This window comes from Ranitomeya variabilis, chromosome 1 (genome assembly GCF_051348905.1).
Source record: "Ranitomeya variabilis isolate aRanVar5 chromosome 1, aRanVar5.hap1, whole genome shotgun sequence".
NCBI classification, from domain to species: Eukaryota; Metazoa; Chordata; class Amphibia; order Anura; family Dendrobatidae; genus Ranitomeya; species Ranitomeya variabilis.
Window position 1 is genome coordinate 147,648,137 of NC_135232.1, and position 19,188 is coordinate 147,667,324.

The window sequence follows — 19,188 nt, forward strand, 5'->3', positions numbered from 1 at the left end:
GGCCTCATGGGAGTCGGACGCCAGGACAGGAGATTCTAGAGGTTTGGCAAAGGTGGGAGCCAGCCAAAACCTCTGCCTACAGTGGGTCTGCTCCAAACTCCATTCGTTAAAATGGAGGTCAATGCGGGTAGAAACTGTAATGAGCTCCTCCAGTGTGGCGGGAATCTCCCTAGTGGCCAAGGCATCCTTTACATGATCAGCCAGTCCTTTCCAGTACACCGGAATAAGGACTTTATCCGGCCACTCAAGCTCAGAGGCTAGAATCCGGAATTGAACGGCAAACTGGCTGACCATGGACGAACCCTGAGTAATTGCCAACAATTGGAGCACAGTATCGTGAGTGACACGAGGTCCTAAAAAGACCTGCCTCAGAGCGTCCAGGAAGAGAGGAGCACTCTGCACTACACGATCATTGTGCTCCCAAAGCGGCGTTGCCCACTCCAATGCCCTGCCTGACAAAAGAGACAAAATTAATCCCACTCTCGCCCGTTCCGAAGGAAAACGTGCAGCCAGGAGCTCGAGATGTATGGAGCACTGGCTCACGAATCCGCGACATAGTTTACTGTCACCAGAAAACTTGTTTGGAAGCGGGAGACAGGATATAGTCGGAGCAGGGGTGGCTGCAGACAAACTGGCTGCAGCTGCACTTGCAGCCTGAACAGCGACAGCAGTGACGTCCACAGCTGAGGTTGTACGCTCTAGAGCCGCCAACCTTCCCTCCAGCTGCTGGATATACTGCTGTAAACGCTGATCATCTGCCATTTACTAGCCAGACCCTGGCGCTAATGTACTGTTAGGGCAAGCGGAACGCACTGAGGAAAATAGTTTTTATTGTTATTGGTGCGTTCGCAGCCCGGGGTCCACCGTGCAGGAGAACCTGCTGCTAGACAAATGGCAGCACTATATGGCGGTATTGGCTAGCTCGGCTAACTCACAGAGCAGCCGTGAAAGCAAAGCTCTGCGCCCTGTTAACTTCACAGGAGCACAGGCTCACTACCCAAGAGAGAGCAGTCAGTGGTCATGCATGCACCCAAAACTCCTCGCCGGAGGTGCCAGCATTCTAGGGGTTTATTTCAGCCAGGTCCCTGAATGTACTCAAACACACAAACTCCTCGCCGGAGGTGCCAGCATTCTAGGGGCTTATTTCAGCCGGGCCCCTGAACACAATCATACATGACCACACTGGCACAATTTAGAAAGACACTAGTGCATGGCCGTGCGGCCATGCAAGCCTTTTATAGCTGCAGCCAGAACAGGACCTTCCTAGAAGGACCAATGAGAAGCTGCCGCAAAGCCTGAGCAACTTCAGGACCTTCCTGGAGGACCAATGGGCTTTGCTGCAGTATCCAAGCATGTGACCCTCGATTTCAATGAGAGATCTTACCCTGGGCATGCTCAGAAGGAGAAAAGCAAGACTTAGTCCCAAAAGCGTCTGCTCGCCGCTGCCTAGCACTGACTACAATAGCAGAAGCTGGAAAAGCAGCAGTAATCCTCCTCACAGAGTCAGATTGAGCGAGACGCTGAGACTGACATCTCCGCTGAGCAACCTCCACTGTGGTAGGAGAAGAATGGGAGACTGCAGCGGAGATGGCCCGAGATTCCCCCTGTGCAGAGGCGGGAACTCAACCCCTAACACTGGGGCTGTGTGAGGACTTATTTTTTACTCCCCGAGCTGAAGTTTTTATGCATACCATTTTGTTACAGACACAAATTATATGATGTTTCGATTACCCATTATTGCGTTTTATTGCAATGTTGCAGCTGCCAAAACAGTATTTCTGGTCAATTTCTTTTCCTCATTACACCGTTTACGAATCTGATTAATTTACTTTATGCTGTATTTTGATAGATTGGACATTTCTGAACACAGCGATACCAAATATTTGCATTTCTTTTTTGTATTTTCAATAAGACAAACTTTTCATTTATTTGAACCTCCTATGTGTTTTTCTCGATGGTTTGTATCTTTATTTGTATTTTCATTGGTTATAAGGACATTGCCCTTGCAGCTCATTGCTTAGAGAATTCCTATGCTGACACCTTAGTTTACATATTTAATTAGAATTGTCTGTAGATCAGGTTCATAATCTGCTGAATCAACGCTTCTGCATCTCAAGACTTTTATTAACCCAGAAGAAAGTTTAATAATTTGTTTCCATGCCAGCAGAAAATTACAATTCTTTATTTGATTTGCCTAAACATCCCAGCAAAACGTCACTTTGCATCTAATAGCTAGTTATAATAATTACCGATTAGAACTCATTAAGTTGGATTTTTTTAAATTAATGTTTATGAAAAATGAAAGACTAAATGTTAAATATAGAAAATTGTTTTATGTAAAATATCACTTTGTGTTAAGTTAAAGGAACTCAACCAAGCAGAGAGACATAAAGAAATTAACTTTCTGTTTGTAAGGCTGAGTTTATTTTCTTATGTTGATAATGTCGATTGGATGGTTGCAAAAACTTGGTTTGTGAGGGATCGTACAGGGGAAGGGGTGAGTCGACTTCACTCACCTCTGGGAAGGGGAGAGAATGACCCAGCAGGGATTGGCTCTCTGGCTCCACAACTTACCCCAGGTCAATCAGGGAACTGCACCGAGGGCAAATAGTCGCCGGAGAGGCTTTCCTTATAGGCACGAGTTATTGAGGACCTCCCAGTAATGGGGGATATATATCACCAGTCCAGGCTGGGGATATTTATGTAAACCTCCCAGCCATCACTGTGAGAGTTCCTCACTAACACAGTACGGTATGCTGCTACCAGTTCCTCATTAGATATGAGCTCCATCCGACAGCAGGCTTATACTGGGTCAGAAACCAACCCTGGGTAGAGTATAATAACCAACCGAGCGTGCGGACGTGGGGATTCGTGAATCGAGATAAAAGAGCAGCCCAAGGTTAATTTTGTATTTGATTGCACCAGAAAAATACAGGTATATATATATATATATATATATATATATATATATATATATATATATATATATATATATATAGTGTGTATATATATATATATATATATATATATATATATATATATATGTATACAAGAACAATATACAAGTATACAGTCAGGAGTGTAGTACAAGGGTAAGATACAGATAGATTACAATTACTGTGTTATGTAGCATGTGACCACAGGGAGGCGCTGATGGATCACAGGTCCAAATCTTTTGATTCTCTGGCAGCTAATGGGCCTCCTGCCAGTAGAAATCTCAGTCCAAACTGAGGAGCTGCCTATTATCCTCTAGGCTGCTCCCTCCCACACACTGCACCAACCCCTGGGCGATGCAGCCTCTCTTCTCTCATATCTGTGAGCATAGTTTTCCAGACAGAACCGTGGATGCCCATAACTTTCCGCCCGATGCTCTAAATGGTATGGTGGCAGCGCCTCTGGGTTCTGTTTGGTTTTATCTGTGCAGGGAGACCAAATACAGCTACCGTATTTAATTTCTGTTAGCTATGCTTTATAACTCAATAACACAGAGTTCTAGAGGTGGATGCATGGTATGGGCTTGTGGGGAAAGGAATGCAGATTCCGATTATGTGCTCGACTAGGTTCAGAGATATTGCATTCTTTTATTATAGGTAATTTTCTAGATTCAATATCTCAGAGCCTTGTGCTGTTGAACCTGGAATCTGCAGTATCTGCAATATGTCTGCGTGTCAGCCTGAGTCCAACAAAGGAAGCCAGTTGGCTGATAACTGCACAAGAGTTCAGACCCCTGTGATATTCACTGGACTTGGTGCTGGGGGACCTTTTTGCTCGAGCTAATTAAAAAAACAATGCTCTACCCTGTCTAAGGAAGTGCATTTGTTGGATAATGGGGTCCATATGTTTGATGTGTATTTGACTTCTCTTTGGGCCTATTGTAATGCCAAAGGTGGGGGCTGAGTTTGGGAGCAAGTATTTTGGGCCAAACTGTATCTGATAGGGAATTCCATCAGATATCAAAACAATATCAATTAGATATCATTTTCCCATATCTCACATGGTTCTTTCTATTTATTAACATGGCTGTGCTATGGCCCTGTTCAAAAGTTGTATGCACACCTTACAAAAATAGGGCTCTTAATGATATCTGAGGTATACAGATGAAAATGTGGCATGTTCCAGTGGATTCTGCATAGAGATGAGCAAAACAATCCAGATTAAGTTTCTATCAACACCAAAATTTTGAGGATTCCATTTATACTACTCCATCAGCATTGCAGATAGTCAGCTACCATTTTACTGGATTATTTTGATAGCCAGGAACGGGTTCACATAAAAAACAAATTATATTTACTTCTCTTAGGATTTCACCTGATTCCTTAACTCCTTTCTGCCAGCTGACAGAATAGTACGTCAGATGGCAGTATCCCCCGCTTTGAGGTGGGCTCTGGCAGTGACCCACCTCAAAGAGCCCGTGTGGTCGATGCTCATAGCAAGCCTGTAATTCTGCTGCATAGAGGTGATCTGTGCATCACCTCTATGTAGCAGAGGTGATCGAGTGGTGCATGCTTCTAGCCTCCCATGCAGGCTATTGAAGCATGCCAAAATTTAAAAAAAAGTGTTTAAGAATATAAAAAAAGAATAAAAGTTCAAATCAGGCCCCTTTCACACCCAATCAAAATAAAACAATAAAAAAAAAAATCAAACCTACACATGTTTGGTGTCGCTGCATTCAGAATCACCTGATCTTTCAATAAAAAAGGATTTACCTGATCGCTAAACGGCGTAGCGTGAAAAAAAATCAAAGCGCCAAAGTTACATTTTTTTGGTCGCCACAACATTGCATTAAAATGCAATAAAGGGCGATCAAAAGGACATATGTGCACAAAAGTGGCATAATTAGAAACGTCAGCTCGGCACACACAAAAAAAGCCCTCACCTGACCCCAGATCACGAAAAATGCAGAAAATTCTTGCGCAAATTTTTTTTTTTTTTTAGAAAACTTTGGAATTTTTTTTTACAACTTAGATAAAAGAGAACCTAGATATGTTAGCAAAAAAGCCAAACAAAAAAACAGTGTGGGATTGCACTTTTTTTGCAATTTCATCGCACTTGTAATTTATTTTTTTCCCATTTTCTGTTACATGACATAGTAAAACCAATGGTATCATTCAAAAGTACAACTCGGCCCACAAATAATAAGCTCTCGCATGGCCATATTGACAGAAAAATAAAAAAGTTATGGCTTTGGAAAGAAGGAGAGAGAAAAACAAAAACAAACAAATAATAAAAGCTCCGGGGGTTAAGGGGTTAAACTGTCACCAATACTGTTTCCTGGCCCTAAGTCACATTTGGAGCAAAATACGTAATTTTGCATTGCTCCCTGTGTAACCACATGGGCCTCAGTGCTGTAAAACAGAACACCAGGGCAAAAGACCTGAGGGTTGCAGCAGAGGCAGTATAAAGAATAATTTTAAGGCTTAGATGAAAAAAACTTGGTGTGCACTCAACGTAAGGTGCTGGTTGAACTGAGTGATAAAACTAAATAGCAGTTGAAGAGGAAAACAACCGTGCTCAGAATATTTCAGTGGATGAATTTATTCATGTGATAAGAACACAATATGTAGTGAGGGGCAGTGCTGCCATCAGGGCATTACTGCCCTTACTGCTGTATGGGGCCCCGTGAACAGCAGTTTACAGGTCGGGGCCCCGTTTATGTGTTACGGGCAAAGTGGTGCGTGCTGAGTCACACACATCGGCGCTGGGGCCCGGGAGCTCTCCTGGAGCTGTGCACGGCCATCTTACCTTGACAGCTGCGCAGCTCCTGCTCCCTCCATCTTTCATGTACTTTATCAGGTGACGGCGCATATGCGATGATGGCATCGCGTACGCGCCGCCCGACATGTACCGGATGCTGGAGGCAGAGTCGCGCTGCTGGGGAGCGACTGTGAGGTAAGTAAACAAAACTTTTTTGTTTTTTGTACAAAATGAATTAAATGGGTGTGGGGAGGAGGAATTGCACATGATGATGGGGGAAGGAGTAAGAGGGACTGCGCATGGTGATGTGGGGAGGGGGGTAAAGGGGGACAGCACATGATGATGTGGGGAGGGGGTTAAAGGGGGACTGCACTGTCACGGGGAGACTAGGTGAGCGAGAGCTAAAAACCCGGGCCCCTGCAGTTTCCCTCAGACTAGGGAAATCCTGACTGACCTTCTACCTGGAGTTTACACTGATGGTGTGCATGTCCAGGCCTCGAACCTCACCCTGACTCCTGTTTTAACCCTAGGCTGATACCTCCGCCCTCCACCCAGTGAAGAGGTAATATTCCAATACCCACAGTTAGCACAGACAAGGATAAAGGAAAATATACACCACGCCGCAGTCACTCAGGAATACACCATAAATGTGCAGGGCAAAATAAATACAAATATAGGAAGGAGTAAATAAGACAGAGGAAAATACACCACCAGCAACGAATCTCCAACAACCAGCTCTCCACTCCAGACCGAGATAACAACGCACAAGACAGAAGCTATAATCGGCGATGCCCAATGAACAGGAGAACTATTTAAAGGCCATGGGAATGGCCCAGCTTCCAATCTGAGGATCAGGTAAATTAACCCCGGATGTCATGATCTCTGCAGGCAGAGATCATAGCAAGCCTATAGAGGGACAAGCTCTCGGAAGATGGAACTATACTGACCATGAACTAAGCCTGCCGCGCAACTAGAAATAGCCAGGTAGCATTTCCTATTTATCGCTAGATGCCCAGCTCTGGCCTAAGACCTAAATAGCTAGCAGAGGGAAATATAAGACCTGGCTCACCTCTAGAGAAATATTCCAAAGAAGACAGTAGCCCCCCACATATAATGACGGTGAGTTCAGATGAAACAACAAACGCAGCAGGAAAATAGTCTTAGCAAATTTGAGGTCCGCTTACTAGATAGCAGAGGACAGATAGTATACTTTCATGGTCAGCAGAAAAACACTAACAAAACACCATCCAGGGATTACCTTAAACTCTGGCATTAACTCATAACACCAGAGTAGCAATCCCTGATCAACGAGAGCTTTCCAGACACAGTAACAAAACTTCAGCTGTGAACTGGAACAAATAGGCAAAACAAAACATGGACAAAAGTCCAACTTATCTAGTAGTTGTCTAGAAGCAGGAACAAGCACTGAGAGGCATCAGATAACATTGTTGACCGGCAAGAAACCACCAGAGAAATGAGCTTAAATAGCGACACCCACTACTGATGGAACCAGGTGAAACAGGAAAGAGGATGACAAGTCCAATTCCACAAGCGGCCACCGGGGGAGCCCAGAATCAAAATTCACAACAGTACCCCCCCCTCAAGGAGGGGGCACCGAACCCTCACCAGATCCACCAGGGCGACCAGGATGAGCCCTATGGAAGGCACGAACAAGATCAGAAGCATGAACATCAGATGCATTGACCCAAGAATTATCCTCCTGGCCGTAACCCTTCCAGTTGACCAGATACTGGAGTCTCCGTCTGGAAACACGAGAGTCCAAAATTTTCTCCACAACGTACTCCAACTCACCCTCAACCAACACCGGAGCAGGAGGCTCAACTGAAGGTACAACAGGTACCTCATACCTGCGCAATAACGACCGATGAAAAACGTTATGAATGGAAAAGGACGCAGGGAGGTCCAAACGGAAAGAAACAGGATTAAGAATCTCCAATATTCTATAAGGGCCGATGAACCGAGGTTTAAACTTAGGAGAAGAGACCCTCATAGGGACAAAACGAGAAGACAACCACACCAAATCTCCAACACAAAGCCGAGAACCAACACGACGATGACGGTTGGCAAAACGCTGAGTCTTCTCCTGGGACAACTTCAAATTGTCCATAACCTGCCCCCAGATGTGATGCAATCTCTCCACCACCGCATCCACTCCAGGACAATCCGAGGATTCCACCTGACCGGAGGAAAATCGAGGGTGAAACCCCGAATTACAGAAAAACGGGGACACCAAGGTGGAAGAGCTGGCCCGATTATTGAGGGCGAACTCTGCCAATGGCAAAAAAGCAACCCAATCATCCTGGTCAGCAGAGACAAAACACCTCAGATATGTCTCAAGGGTCTGATTAGTCCGCTCGGTCTGGCCATTAGTCTGAGGGTGAAAAGCAGATGAAAAAGACAAATCTATGCCCATCCTAGCACAGAATGCCCGCCAAAATCTAGACACAAATTGAGTACCTCTGTCAGAAACAATATTCTCAGGAATACCGTGCAATCGGACAACATTCTGAAAAAACAGAGGAACCAACTCAGAAGAAGAAGGCAACTTGGGCAGAGGAACCAAATGGACCATTTTAGAGAAACGGTCACAGACCACCCAGATGACAGACATCTTCTGGGAAACAGGCAGATCTGAAATAAAATCCATCGAGATGTGTGTCCAAGGCCTCTTAGGAATAGGCAAGGGCAACAGCAGTCCGCTAGCCCGAGAACTACAAGACTTGGCCCGAGCACAAACGTCACATGACTGCACAAAGACTCGCACATCTCGTGACAGGGAAGGCCACCAGAAGGATCTTGCCACCAAATCCCTGGTACCAAAAATTCCGGGATGACCTGCCAATGCAGAAGAATGTACCTCAGAGATGACTCTGCTGGTCCAATCATCCGGAACAAACAGTCTATCAGGCGGACAACGATCCGGTCTATCCGCCTGAAACTCTTGCAAGGACCGCCGCAGATCAGGAGAAACGGCCGACAAAATTACTCCCTCCCTAAGGATACCTGTGGGTTCAGAATTACCAGGAGAGTCCGGGTCAAAACTCCTAGAAAGGGCATCTGCCTTAACATTCTTAGAACCCGGTAGGTATGACACCACAAAATTAAAGCGAGAAAAAAATAAAGACCAGCGCGCCTGTCTAGGATTCAGGCGTCTGGCAGTCTCAAGATAAATCAAATTTTTGTGGTCAGTCAATACCACCACCTGATGCCTAGCCCCCTCGAGCCAATGGCGCCACTCCTCAAACGCCCACTTCATGGCCAAAAGCTCCCGATTCCCAACATCATAATTCCGCTCTGCGGGCGAAAATTTGCGAGAAAAGAAGGCACAAGGCCTAATGACGGAGCAGTCGGAACCTTTCTGCGACAACACTGCCCCAGCTCCGATCTCCGAAGCGTCAACCTCAACCTGAAAAGGCAGATTCACATCAGGCTGACGCAACACAGGGGCAGAGGCAAAACGGCGCTTAAGCTCCTGAAAGGCCTCTACAGCATGAGGGGACCAATTAGCAACATCAGCGCCTTGTCTGGTCAAATCAGTCAGTGGTTTAACGACATCCGAAAAACCAGCAATAAATCGGCGGTAAAAGTTGGCAAAGCCCAAAAATCTCTGAAGACCCTTAAGAGAGGAGGGCTGAGTCCAGTCACAAATAGCTTGCACCTTGACGGGATCCATCTCAATGGAAGAGGGAGAAAAAATATACCCCAAAAAGGAAATTTTCTGGACCCCAAAAACGCACTTAGACCCCTTCACACATAAAGAATTAGACCGCAGAACCTGAAAAACTCTCCTGACCTGCTGGACATGAGAGTCCCAGTCATCAGAAAAAATCAGAATATCATCCAGATATATTATCATAAATTTATCCAGAAAATCGCGGAAAATATCATGCATAAAAGACTGGAAAACTGAAGGGGCATTAGAAAGACCAAAAGGCATGACCAAATACTCAAAGTGGCCCTCGGGCGTATTAAATGCGGTCTTCCACTCATCCCCCTGCCTGATCCGCACCAAATTATACGCCCCACGAAGATCAATTTTAGAGAACCACTTAGCACCCTCTATACGAGCAAACAAATCAGTAAGCAATGGCAATGGGTATTGATACTTAACAGTGATCTTATTCAGAAGCCGATAATCAATACATGGTCTCAAAGAGCCGTCTTTTTTTGAGACAAAGAAAAACCCAGCTCCCAAGGGAGAAGAAGATGGACGAATATGTCCCTTTTCCAAAGACTCCTTTATATATTCCCGCATAGCAGCATGTTCCGGCACAGACAGATTAAACAAACGACCCTTTGGATATTTACAACCCGGTATCAAATCTATGGCACAATCGCACTCACGGTGCGGAGGTAACGACCCAAGCTTGGGTTCGTCAAAGACGTCTTGATAATCAGAGAGGAACTCAGGGACTTCAGAGGGAATGGACGACGAAATAGAAACCAAAGGTAAGTCCCCATGAATACCCTTACATCCCCAGCTCAACACAGACATTGCTCTCCAGTCCAAGACTGGGTTGTGAGACTGCAACCATGGCAATCCCAGTACCAAATCGTCATGTAAATTATACAGCACCAGGAAACGAATAATCTCCTGGTGATCCGGATTGATACGCATGGTTACTTGTGTCCAGTATTGTGGTTTATTATTAGCCAATGGGGTGGAGTCAATCCCCTTCAGAGGAATAAGAGTCTCCAAAGGCTCTAAATCAAAACCACAACGATTGGCAAAGGACCAATCCATAAGACTCAGAGCGGCGCCAGAGTCAACATAGGCGTCCGTGGCAATGGATGACAAAGAGCAAATCAGGGTTACAGACAAAATAAACTTAGACTGAATGGTGCCAATGGAAACAGACTTATCAAGCTTCTTTGTACGCCTAGAGCATGCTGATATAACATGAGTAGAATCCCCACAATAGAAACACAATCCATTCTTCCGTCTAAAATTCTGTCGCTCGCTCCTGGACAGAATTCTATCACACTGCATACTTTCTGGCGTCTTTTCCATAGACACTGCCAGATGGTGCACCGGTTTGCGCTCCCGCAGACGCCTATCAATCTGAATAGCCATTGTCATGGACTCATTCAGACCTGCAGGCACAGGGAACCCCACCATAACATCCTTAACGGCATCAGAGAGACCTTCTCTGAAAGTTGCCGCCAAGGCGCACTCATTCCACTGAGTAAGCACAGACCATTTACGGAATTTTTGGCAGAAAACTTCAGCTTCGTCTTGCCCCTGAGATAGTGCCATCAAAGTTTTTTCTGCCTGAAGTTCCAAATGAGGTTCCTCATAAAGCAAGCCCAAGGCCAGAAAAAACGCATCCACATCGCGTAACGCAGGATCCCCTGCTGGCAATGAGAAGGCCCAATCTTGAGGGTCACCCCTGAGCAAGGAAATCACAATCCTAACCTGCTGAGCAGGGTCTCCAGCTGAACGAGACTTCAGGGACAAATAAAGCTTACAATTATTTCGGAAATTCTGGAAGCTAGCTCTATTCCCTGTGAAGAAGTCCGGCAAAGGAATTCTCGGCTCAGATACCGGAGCATGTACCACAAAATCTTGTAAATTTTGTACTTTCGTGATGAGATTATTCAAACCCGCAGTTACACTCTGGAGATCCATGATTGTCAGGTGCACACAGAGCCATACAGAGATTAGGAGGAGAGAGAGAAAAAAGACTGCAGCAAGGCAGACTGGAGGAAAAAAAAAAAAAAAAAAAATTCCAGCAGACTTCTTATAACTCTCCTTTCTCAACCTGGGTCTTTAACACTTTATTGGCCGGTCAAACTGTCATGATCTCTGCAGGCAGAGATCATAGCAAGCCTATAGAGGGACAAGCTCTCGGAAGATGGAACTATACTGACCATGAACTAAGCCTGCCGCGCAACTAGAAATAGCCAGGTAGCATTTCCTATTTATCGCTAGATGCCCAGCTCTGGCCTAAGACCTAAATAGCTAGCAGAGGGAAATATAAGACCTGGCTCACCTCTAGAGAAATATTCCAAAGAAGACAGTAGCCCCCCACATATAATGACGGTGAGTTCAGATGAAACAACAAACGCAGCAGGAAAATAGTCTTAGCAAATTTGAGGTCCGCTTACTAGATAGCAGAGGACAGATAGTATACTTTCATGGTCAGCAGAAAAACACTAACAAAACACCATCCAGGGATTACCTTAAACTCTGGCATTAACTCATAACACCAGAGTAGCAATCCCTGATCAACGAGAGCTTTCCAGACACAGTAACAAAACTTCAGCTGTGAACTGGAACAAATAGGCAAAACAAAACATGGACAAAAGTCCAACTTATCTAGTAGTTGTCTAGAAGCAGGAACAAGCACTGAGAGGCATCAGATAACATTGTTGACCGGCAAGAAACCACCAGAGAAATGAGCTTAAATAGCGACACCCACTACTGATGGAACCAGGTGAAACAGGAAAGAGGATGACAAGTCCAATTCCACAAGCGGCCACCGGGGGAGCCCAGAATCAAAATTCACAACACCCGGAACAGCTAGATAAAATCTAGCAGACGCCAATGAGCTAATAGTGGTCAAAAGCGGAATTACCGCTATCTGTCGGACGACCTGGTCTGAACAGCGTCCGACATGACAGTACCCCGCCTTCTACGAGGGACCCCAGGGCCCTCATGGGTTATAGGACCCGTCTTGTCTGGATGGCGACGATGAAAAAACCTGACCAGCCGATCCGCATGAATGTCCGAGGCTGGTACCCAGGACCTCTCCTCAGGTCCATAACCACGCCAGTGTACCAAGTACTGTAAAGTGCGACGCACTACACGAGAGTCAACCACCTTGGAGACTTCAAACTCCAAATTACCATCCACCAAGACTGGAGGTGGCATAGGCGCTGCATCCACAGAACCCACCACCTTCTTTAGAAGAGACCTGTGGAACACGTTGTGTATCTTATACACTGTAGGGAGCTCCAATCGGTACGCTACTGGATTAATGACGGCGGTGACCCTAAATGGACCAATAAACCGTGGACCCAATTTAAGGGACGGTATTTTGAGTCTTATGTTTTTTGTGGATAACCACACCCAGTCATCCACACTCAGGTCCGGACCTGGCACACGCCTACTGTTAGCCACACGCTTGTACCTAGCACCCACACTCAACAGGCGCTGCTTAACTCTCCTCCAGACTGATGACAATTGTGTCCCCAACTGGTCCTCCTCCGGAACGCCGGAAGAGCCCCTCTGACTCAAGGTACAAAATTGAGGATGTAGCCCGTAAACACAAAAAAACGGAGACTCCCCAGATGACTCCTGGCGGTGATTATTGATGGCAAACTCAGCCAAAGGAAGAAAGGTAGATCACTCCTCCTGGTTATCAGAGACAAAACAGCATAAGTACTGTTCCAAATTTTGGTTCATACGCTCAGTCTGACCATTTGACTGAGGATGAAACGCCGAAGAATGAGATAACTTGATCCCCAGCCGTGAGCAAAATGCTCTCCAAAATTTTGCCACAAACTGAGACCCCCTATCAGACACGATATCAAACGGAACCCCATGAAGTCTGACCACCTCCTGCACAAATACCTGAGCCAGAGTCTTAGCGTTAGGCAACGAAGGCAAAGACACAAAGTGCGACATTTTAGAAAACCGATCAACAATCACCAAGATGACCGTGTTCCCAGCTGATGAGGGCAAATCAGTGATGAAATCCATGGAGATTTCCGTCCAAGGCTTACTAGGCACCTCAAGAGGAAGTAGTGTGCCAACAGGATGGGAGCGAGGCATCTTAGCCCTAGCGCATGTGGTACAAGCTGACACGTATGAGACCACGTCCTGTCGGATCTTGGGCCACCAAAACCGATGTGACACCAACTCCAAGGTACCTCTAACCCCTGGGTGGCCAGCCAGGACAGCATCATGATGCTCCGCCAAAACCTTTAGGCAGAGATGAAGCGGTACAAAAGATTTGTTGATGGGAAGCTCAAATGGTACCTCCTCCTGAGCCTCGGCAATCTCAGCCTCTACCTCGGTAGTGAGAGCCGAAACCACAACACCTGGACAGAGCATCCGCCTTAGTGTTTTTAGACCCCGGTCTGTAAGTGACCACAAAATTGAACCATGTGAAAAACAATGCCCAGCGAGCCTGCCTGGGGGACAGACGCTTGGCTGACTCCAAATACAGCAGATTCTTATGATTGGTAATAGCAGTAACCTGATGTACCGACCACTCCAAGAAGTGTCGCCATTCCTCAAAGGCCAATTTAATTGCCAACAACTCCCTGTTGCCGATATCGTAGTTACGTTCGGCGGACGACAGTTTCTTGGAGAAATAGGCGCACGGACGTAAACCACTCAAAGATAAGCCTTGAGATAGTACCGCCCCCACACCAACCTCAGACGCATCGACTTCCACAACAAAGGATTTAGATACATCTGGCTGCACAAGAATGGGGGCTGAAACAAAACTGTTCTTAAGAAATTCAAATGCGCGCACAGCAGCCTCAGGCCAAACGGAGAAATTGGTACCCTTTTTAGTCATGTCAGTTAGCGGTTTAGCAATGATGGAAAAATCCTTGATAAATTTCCTATAGTAATTAGAAAACCCAAGGAACCGCTGAAGTGCTTTCCGGTTATCAGGACGTTCCCAATGCAGCACCGCCTGCACCTTAGCGGCGTCCATTTTAAACCCAGAAGCAGACACAATATAACCCAAGAAAGGCAACTCTTGAACAGAAAATACACATTTCTCAAGTTTAGCATACAGCTTATTCTCTCTGAGAAGCTGTAACACCTGCCTGACATGATCTAAATGAGCATCACGGTCGCAAGAATATATGAGAATGTCATCTAGATACACGATAACGAATTACCCCAAAACATGAGAGAACACATCATTGATGAAATGTTGGAACACTGCAGGTGCGTTAGTCAACCCAAACGGCATCACCAAATTTTCAAAATGACCCTCAGGGGTATTAAAAGCCGTCTTCCACTCATCACCTTGATGGACTCTTATGAGGTTGTACGCCCCCCTGAGGTCAAGCTTGGTAAACCACTTAGCACCTGCCACCTGGTTGAACAAATCTGGTATCAGAGGCATAGGGTATGGATCACGAACCGTAATCTGGTTCAACTCCCTGAAATCCAAACACGGGCGTAATCCGCCATCTTTCTTCTTCACTAAGAAGAACCCTGCTGCCAACGGCGAGGATGATGGCCTGAAGTGCCCTTTGCTCAAGCTTTCAGCAATATAATCTTTTAACGCTTGTCTCTCCGGACCGGAGATGTTAAACATCCTTGCTTTAGGCAATTTGGCCCCTGGTTTAAACCTGATAGAACAGTCATAAGGACGATGTGGCGGCAACTCTGAACAACTCTTCTCAGAGAACACATCCACAAAATCCAGAAGTGACTCCGGAATGTTTGAAGTCACCGCAGCCACACATGTGGCCAGGCAATTCTCCAGGCAGAATTTATTCCACTGAATTATGTCCTGAGTTTTCCAGTCAATTACCGGGTTGTGCATAGACAACCAAGGAAAATCCAAAACCACCTGAGCAGGAAGATTCCTGAGCACCTTACATGTAACCCGCTCGGAATGTAGAACTCCTATGTGGAGTTTCACCTCAGCCACAAATTCAGTTATCTCCCCCTGAGAGAGAGGAGCAGCATTGATGGTGACCACGCGGATAGGATGAGACAGTTTTTCAATCCTAAAACCTGCTGTGTGCGCAAACTCCTCATCAATGAGATTTGTGGCTGAACCACTATCCACAAACACAGTAATTGGCAGCTCACTGCCAGCAATAAAAACCTTAGCAGGGAGCATGCATTGAGAAACCACCATGGAGGATATACATAAGCTCAGATTGGTCTCCTCCACACCCTCTGAGCTTAGAAGTTTTCCGGCGTTGCGTTTTTCTTAGACAGCAGAGGACAGATGTTAATAAAATGACCAGTTTTACCACAGTAAAAACAGGCTCCCTGCTTCCTGAGCTCAGGGGCTTGATGCTTGACATGTGACACCCCTGCGATTTGCATAGGTTCCGTGGGCTCACCTGCAGCAACCTCACGTGAACCTAAACCTTCTCCCACAGGCGGCATCTCTTGCTCCCCCTGACGCAAACGACGATCAATGCGGACAACCAGACTCATGGCGGAATCTAGAGAAGCAGGAGTCTCGTACATCAGAAGGGCTTTTTTAACCCTTCCAGAAATCCCATGTATAAACTGACTCCGCAATGCTGGATCATTCCATTGTGTATCGATTGCCCAGCGATGAAATTCAGAACAGTAATCCTCTGCAACTCGCTCCCCCTGGCGAATAGTGCGTATCTTAGATTCTGCTAGAGCCATTCTGTCAGGTTCATCGTAGATTTTCCCAAGAGAAGAAAAAAAACTCTCCACAGAGTCAAATGCAACAGAATCAGATGGCAAAGAAAACGCCCATGCTTGGGGATCCCCGCTTAACAATGACAACACCAGACCCACACGCTGAGCCTCATTACCCGAGGAGATCGGGCGCATGCGGAAATATAGTTTGCAAGGTTCACAAAAAGAAACAAATTTACTGCGTTCCCCAGTAAATCTTTCAGGTAAAGGAAATTTAGGCTCAGCAACTCTTCCTGTCGCTCCAGCCTGCACATTAGATACTGCTAGTCCCTGTTGCTGCACTGCTCCCCTCAACTCAGTGACCTGTAGGGACAGCGCCTCCAACTGGCAGGTTATGGAAGTCATGGGATCCATGACCAAACAAAAAAAGAAACCCCTTTTTTTTGTTTTGTTGTTGGGCCGATTATAATGTCACAGGGAGACTAAGTGAGCGAGAGCTAAAAACCTGGGCCCCAGCAGTTTCCCTCAGACTAGGGAAATCCTGACTGACCCTCTACCTGGAGTTTACACTGATGGTGTGCATGTCCAGGCCTCGAACCTCACCCTGACTCCTGTTTTAACCCTAGGCTGATACCTCCGCCCTCCACCGAGTGAAGAGGTAATATTCCAATACCCACAGTTAGCACAGACAAGGTTAAAGGAAAATATACACCATGCCGCAGTCACTCAGGAATACACTATAAATGTGCAGGGCAAAATAAATACAAATATAGGAAGGAGTAAATAAGACAGAGGAAAATACACCACCAGCAACGAATCTCCAACAACCAGCTCTCCACTCCAGACCGAGATAACAACTCACAAGACAGAAGCTATAATCGGCGACGCCCAATGAACAGGAGAACTATTTAAAGGCCATGTGAATGGTCCAGCTTCCAATCCGAGGATTAGGTAAATTAACCCCGGAACAGCTAGATAAAATCTAGCAGACGCCAATGAGCAAATAGTGGTCAAAAGTGGAATTACCGCTGTCTGTCGGATGACCTGGTCTGAACAGCGTCCGACATGACATGCACATGATGATGTGGAGAGGGGGTTAACCCCTTTCTGACATGTGACGTACTATCCCGTCGAGATGGGGTGGGCCCGTATGCCCACCGATGGGATAGTACATTATAGCGATTGGCCGCGCTCACGGGGGGAGCGCCGCCAATTGCCCCTGGGTGTCAGCTGACTATCGCAGCTGACATCCGGCACTATGTGCCAGGAGTGGTCATGGACCGCTCCTGAAACATTAACCCCCGAAATACTGCGATCAAACATGATCGCAGTGTTCCGGGGGCATAGGGAAGCATCGCGCAGGGAGGGGGACCCCTGTGGGCTTCCCTGAGACTCTCGGTACAACGCGATGTGCTTGCGTTGTACCGAGCATCTCCTACCTGCAGGCCCCAGATCCAAAATGGCTGTGGGGCTGCATCCGGGTCCTTTAGGGAGGTGGCTTACCAGGGCCTGCTCAGATCAGGCACCGGGAAGCCTCTCTGCAGTGCACGTCAGATCGCTGATCTGACACAGTGCACAGCAAAGTGTCAGATCAGCGATCTTACATCATAATATGATGCCCCCTGGGGCAATGTTATAGTGAAAAAAAAATATTCAGATGTGTAAAAAAAAAAATTCCTAAAAAAATAAATAAATAAATATTGTTCCCATAAATACATTTCTTTATCTAAATAAAAAAAAACAATAAAAGTACACATATTTAGTATCGCTGCGTCCATAACTACCCGTCCTATAAAAATGTCCTACTAGTTAACCCCTTCAGTGAACACCGTAAAAAAAAAGAAAAAATAATAGGCAAAAAACAGCGCTTTATTATCATACTGCCGAACAAAAAGTGGAATAACACGCGATCAAAAAGACAGATATAAATAACCATGGTACCGCTGAAAACGTCATCTTGTCCCGCAAAAAAAGAACTGCCATACAGCATCAACAGTGGAAAAAAAAAAGTTATAGTCCTCAGAATAAAGCAATGCAAAAATAATTATTTTTTCTATAAAATAGTTTTTATCCTATAAAAGCACCAATACATATATAATATAAATGAGGTATCGGTGTAATCATACTGACCCGAGGAATAACACTGCTTTATCCTTTTTACCAAACGCGGAATGGTATAAACGCCTCCCCCCAAAAAAATTCATGAATAGCTGGTTTTTGGTCATTCTGCCTCACAAAAATCGGAATAAAAAGCGATCAAAAAATGTCACATGCCCAAAAACGTTACCAATAGTGTTGAGCGATACCTTCCGATATGCAAAGGTATCGGTATCGGATTGGATCGGCCGATACCGGCAAAATATCGGATCTCGCCGATACCGATACCCGATACCAATGCATATCTATGGGACACAAAATATCGGAATGGTTCCCAGGGTCTGAAGGAGAGGAAACTCTCCTTCAGGCCCTGAGATCCATATTCTTGTATAAAATAAAGAATAAAAATAAAAAATATTGATATACTCACCCCTCCGGCGGCCCCTGCTCTTAGCAGTGCCTCCGTTCCTAAGAATGCCGAGTTAAGGACCTTCGATGACGTTGCGGCTTGTGATTGGTCGCGTGACCGCTCATGTGACCGCTCACATGACCAATCACAAGCCGCGACGTCATTGCAGGTCCTTCACTCGCTCATTCTTAGGAACGGAGGCTGCCGGTTGCAGCGGTTACAACCAGGGCGCATCAGAGGGTGAGTATATCCCTATTTTTTATTTTTATTCTTTATTTTACACATGAATATGGATCCCAGGGTCTGAAGGAGAGTTTCTTCTCCTCCAGACCCTGGGAACCATACACTGGGAACTTCTGATTCTGATTTCCGATATCACAAAAATATCGGAACTCGGTATCAGAATTCCGATACCGCAAATATTGGTCGATTCCTGATACTTGCGGTATCGGAATGCTCAACACTAGTTACCAATAAAAAAATCAACTCGTCCTGCAAAAAACAAGACCTCACATGACTCTGTGGACCAAAATATGGAAAAATTATAGCTCTCAAAATGTGGTAACGCAAAAAATATTTTTTGCAATAAAAAGCGTCTTTTAGTGTGTGACGGCTGCCAATCATAAAAATCCACTAAAAAACC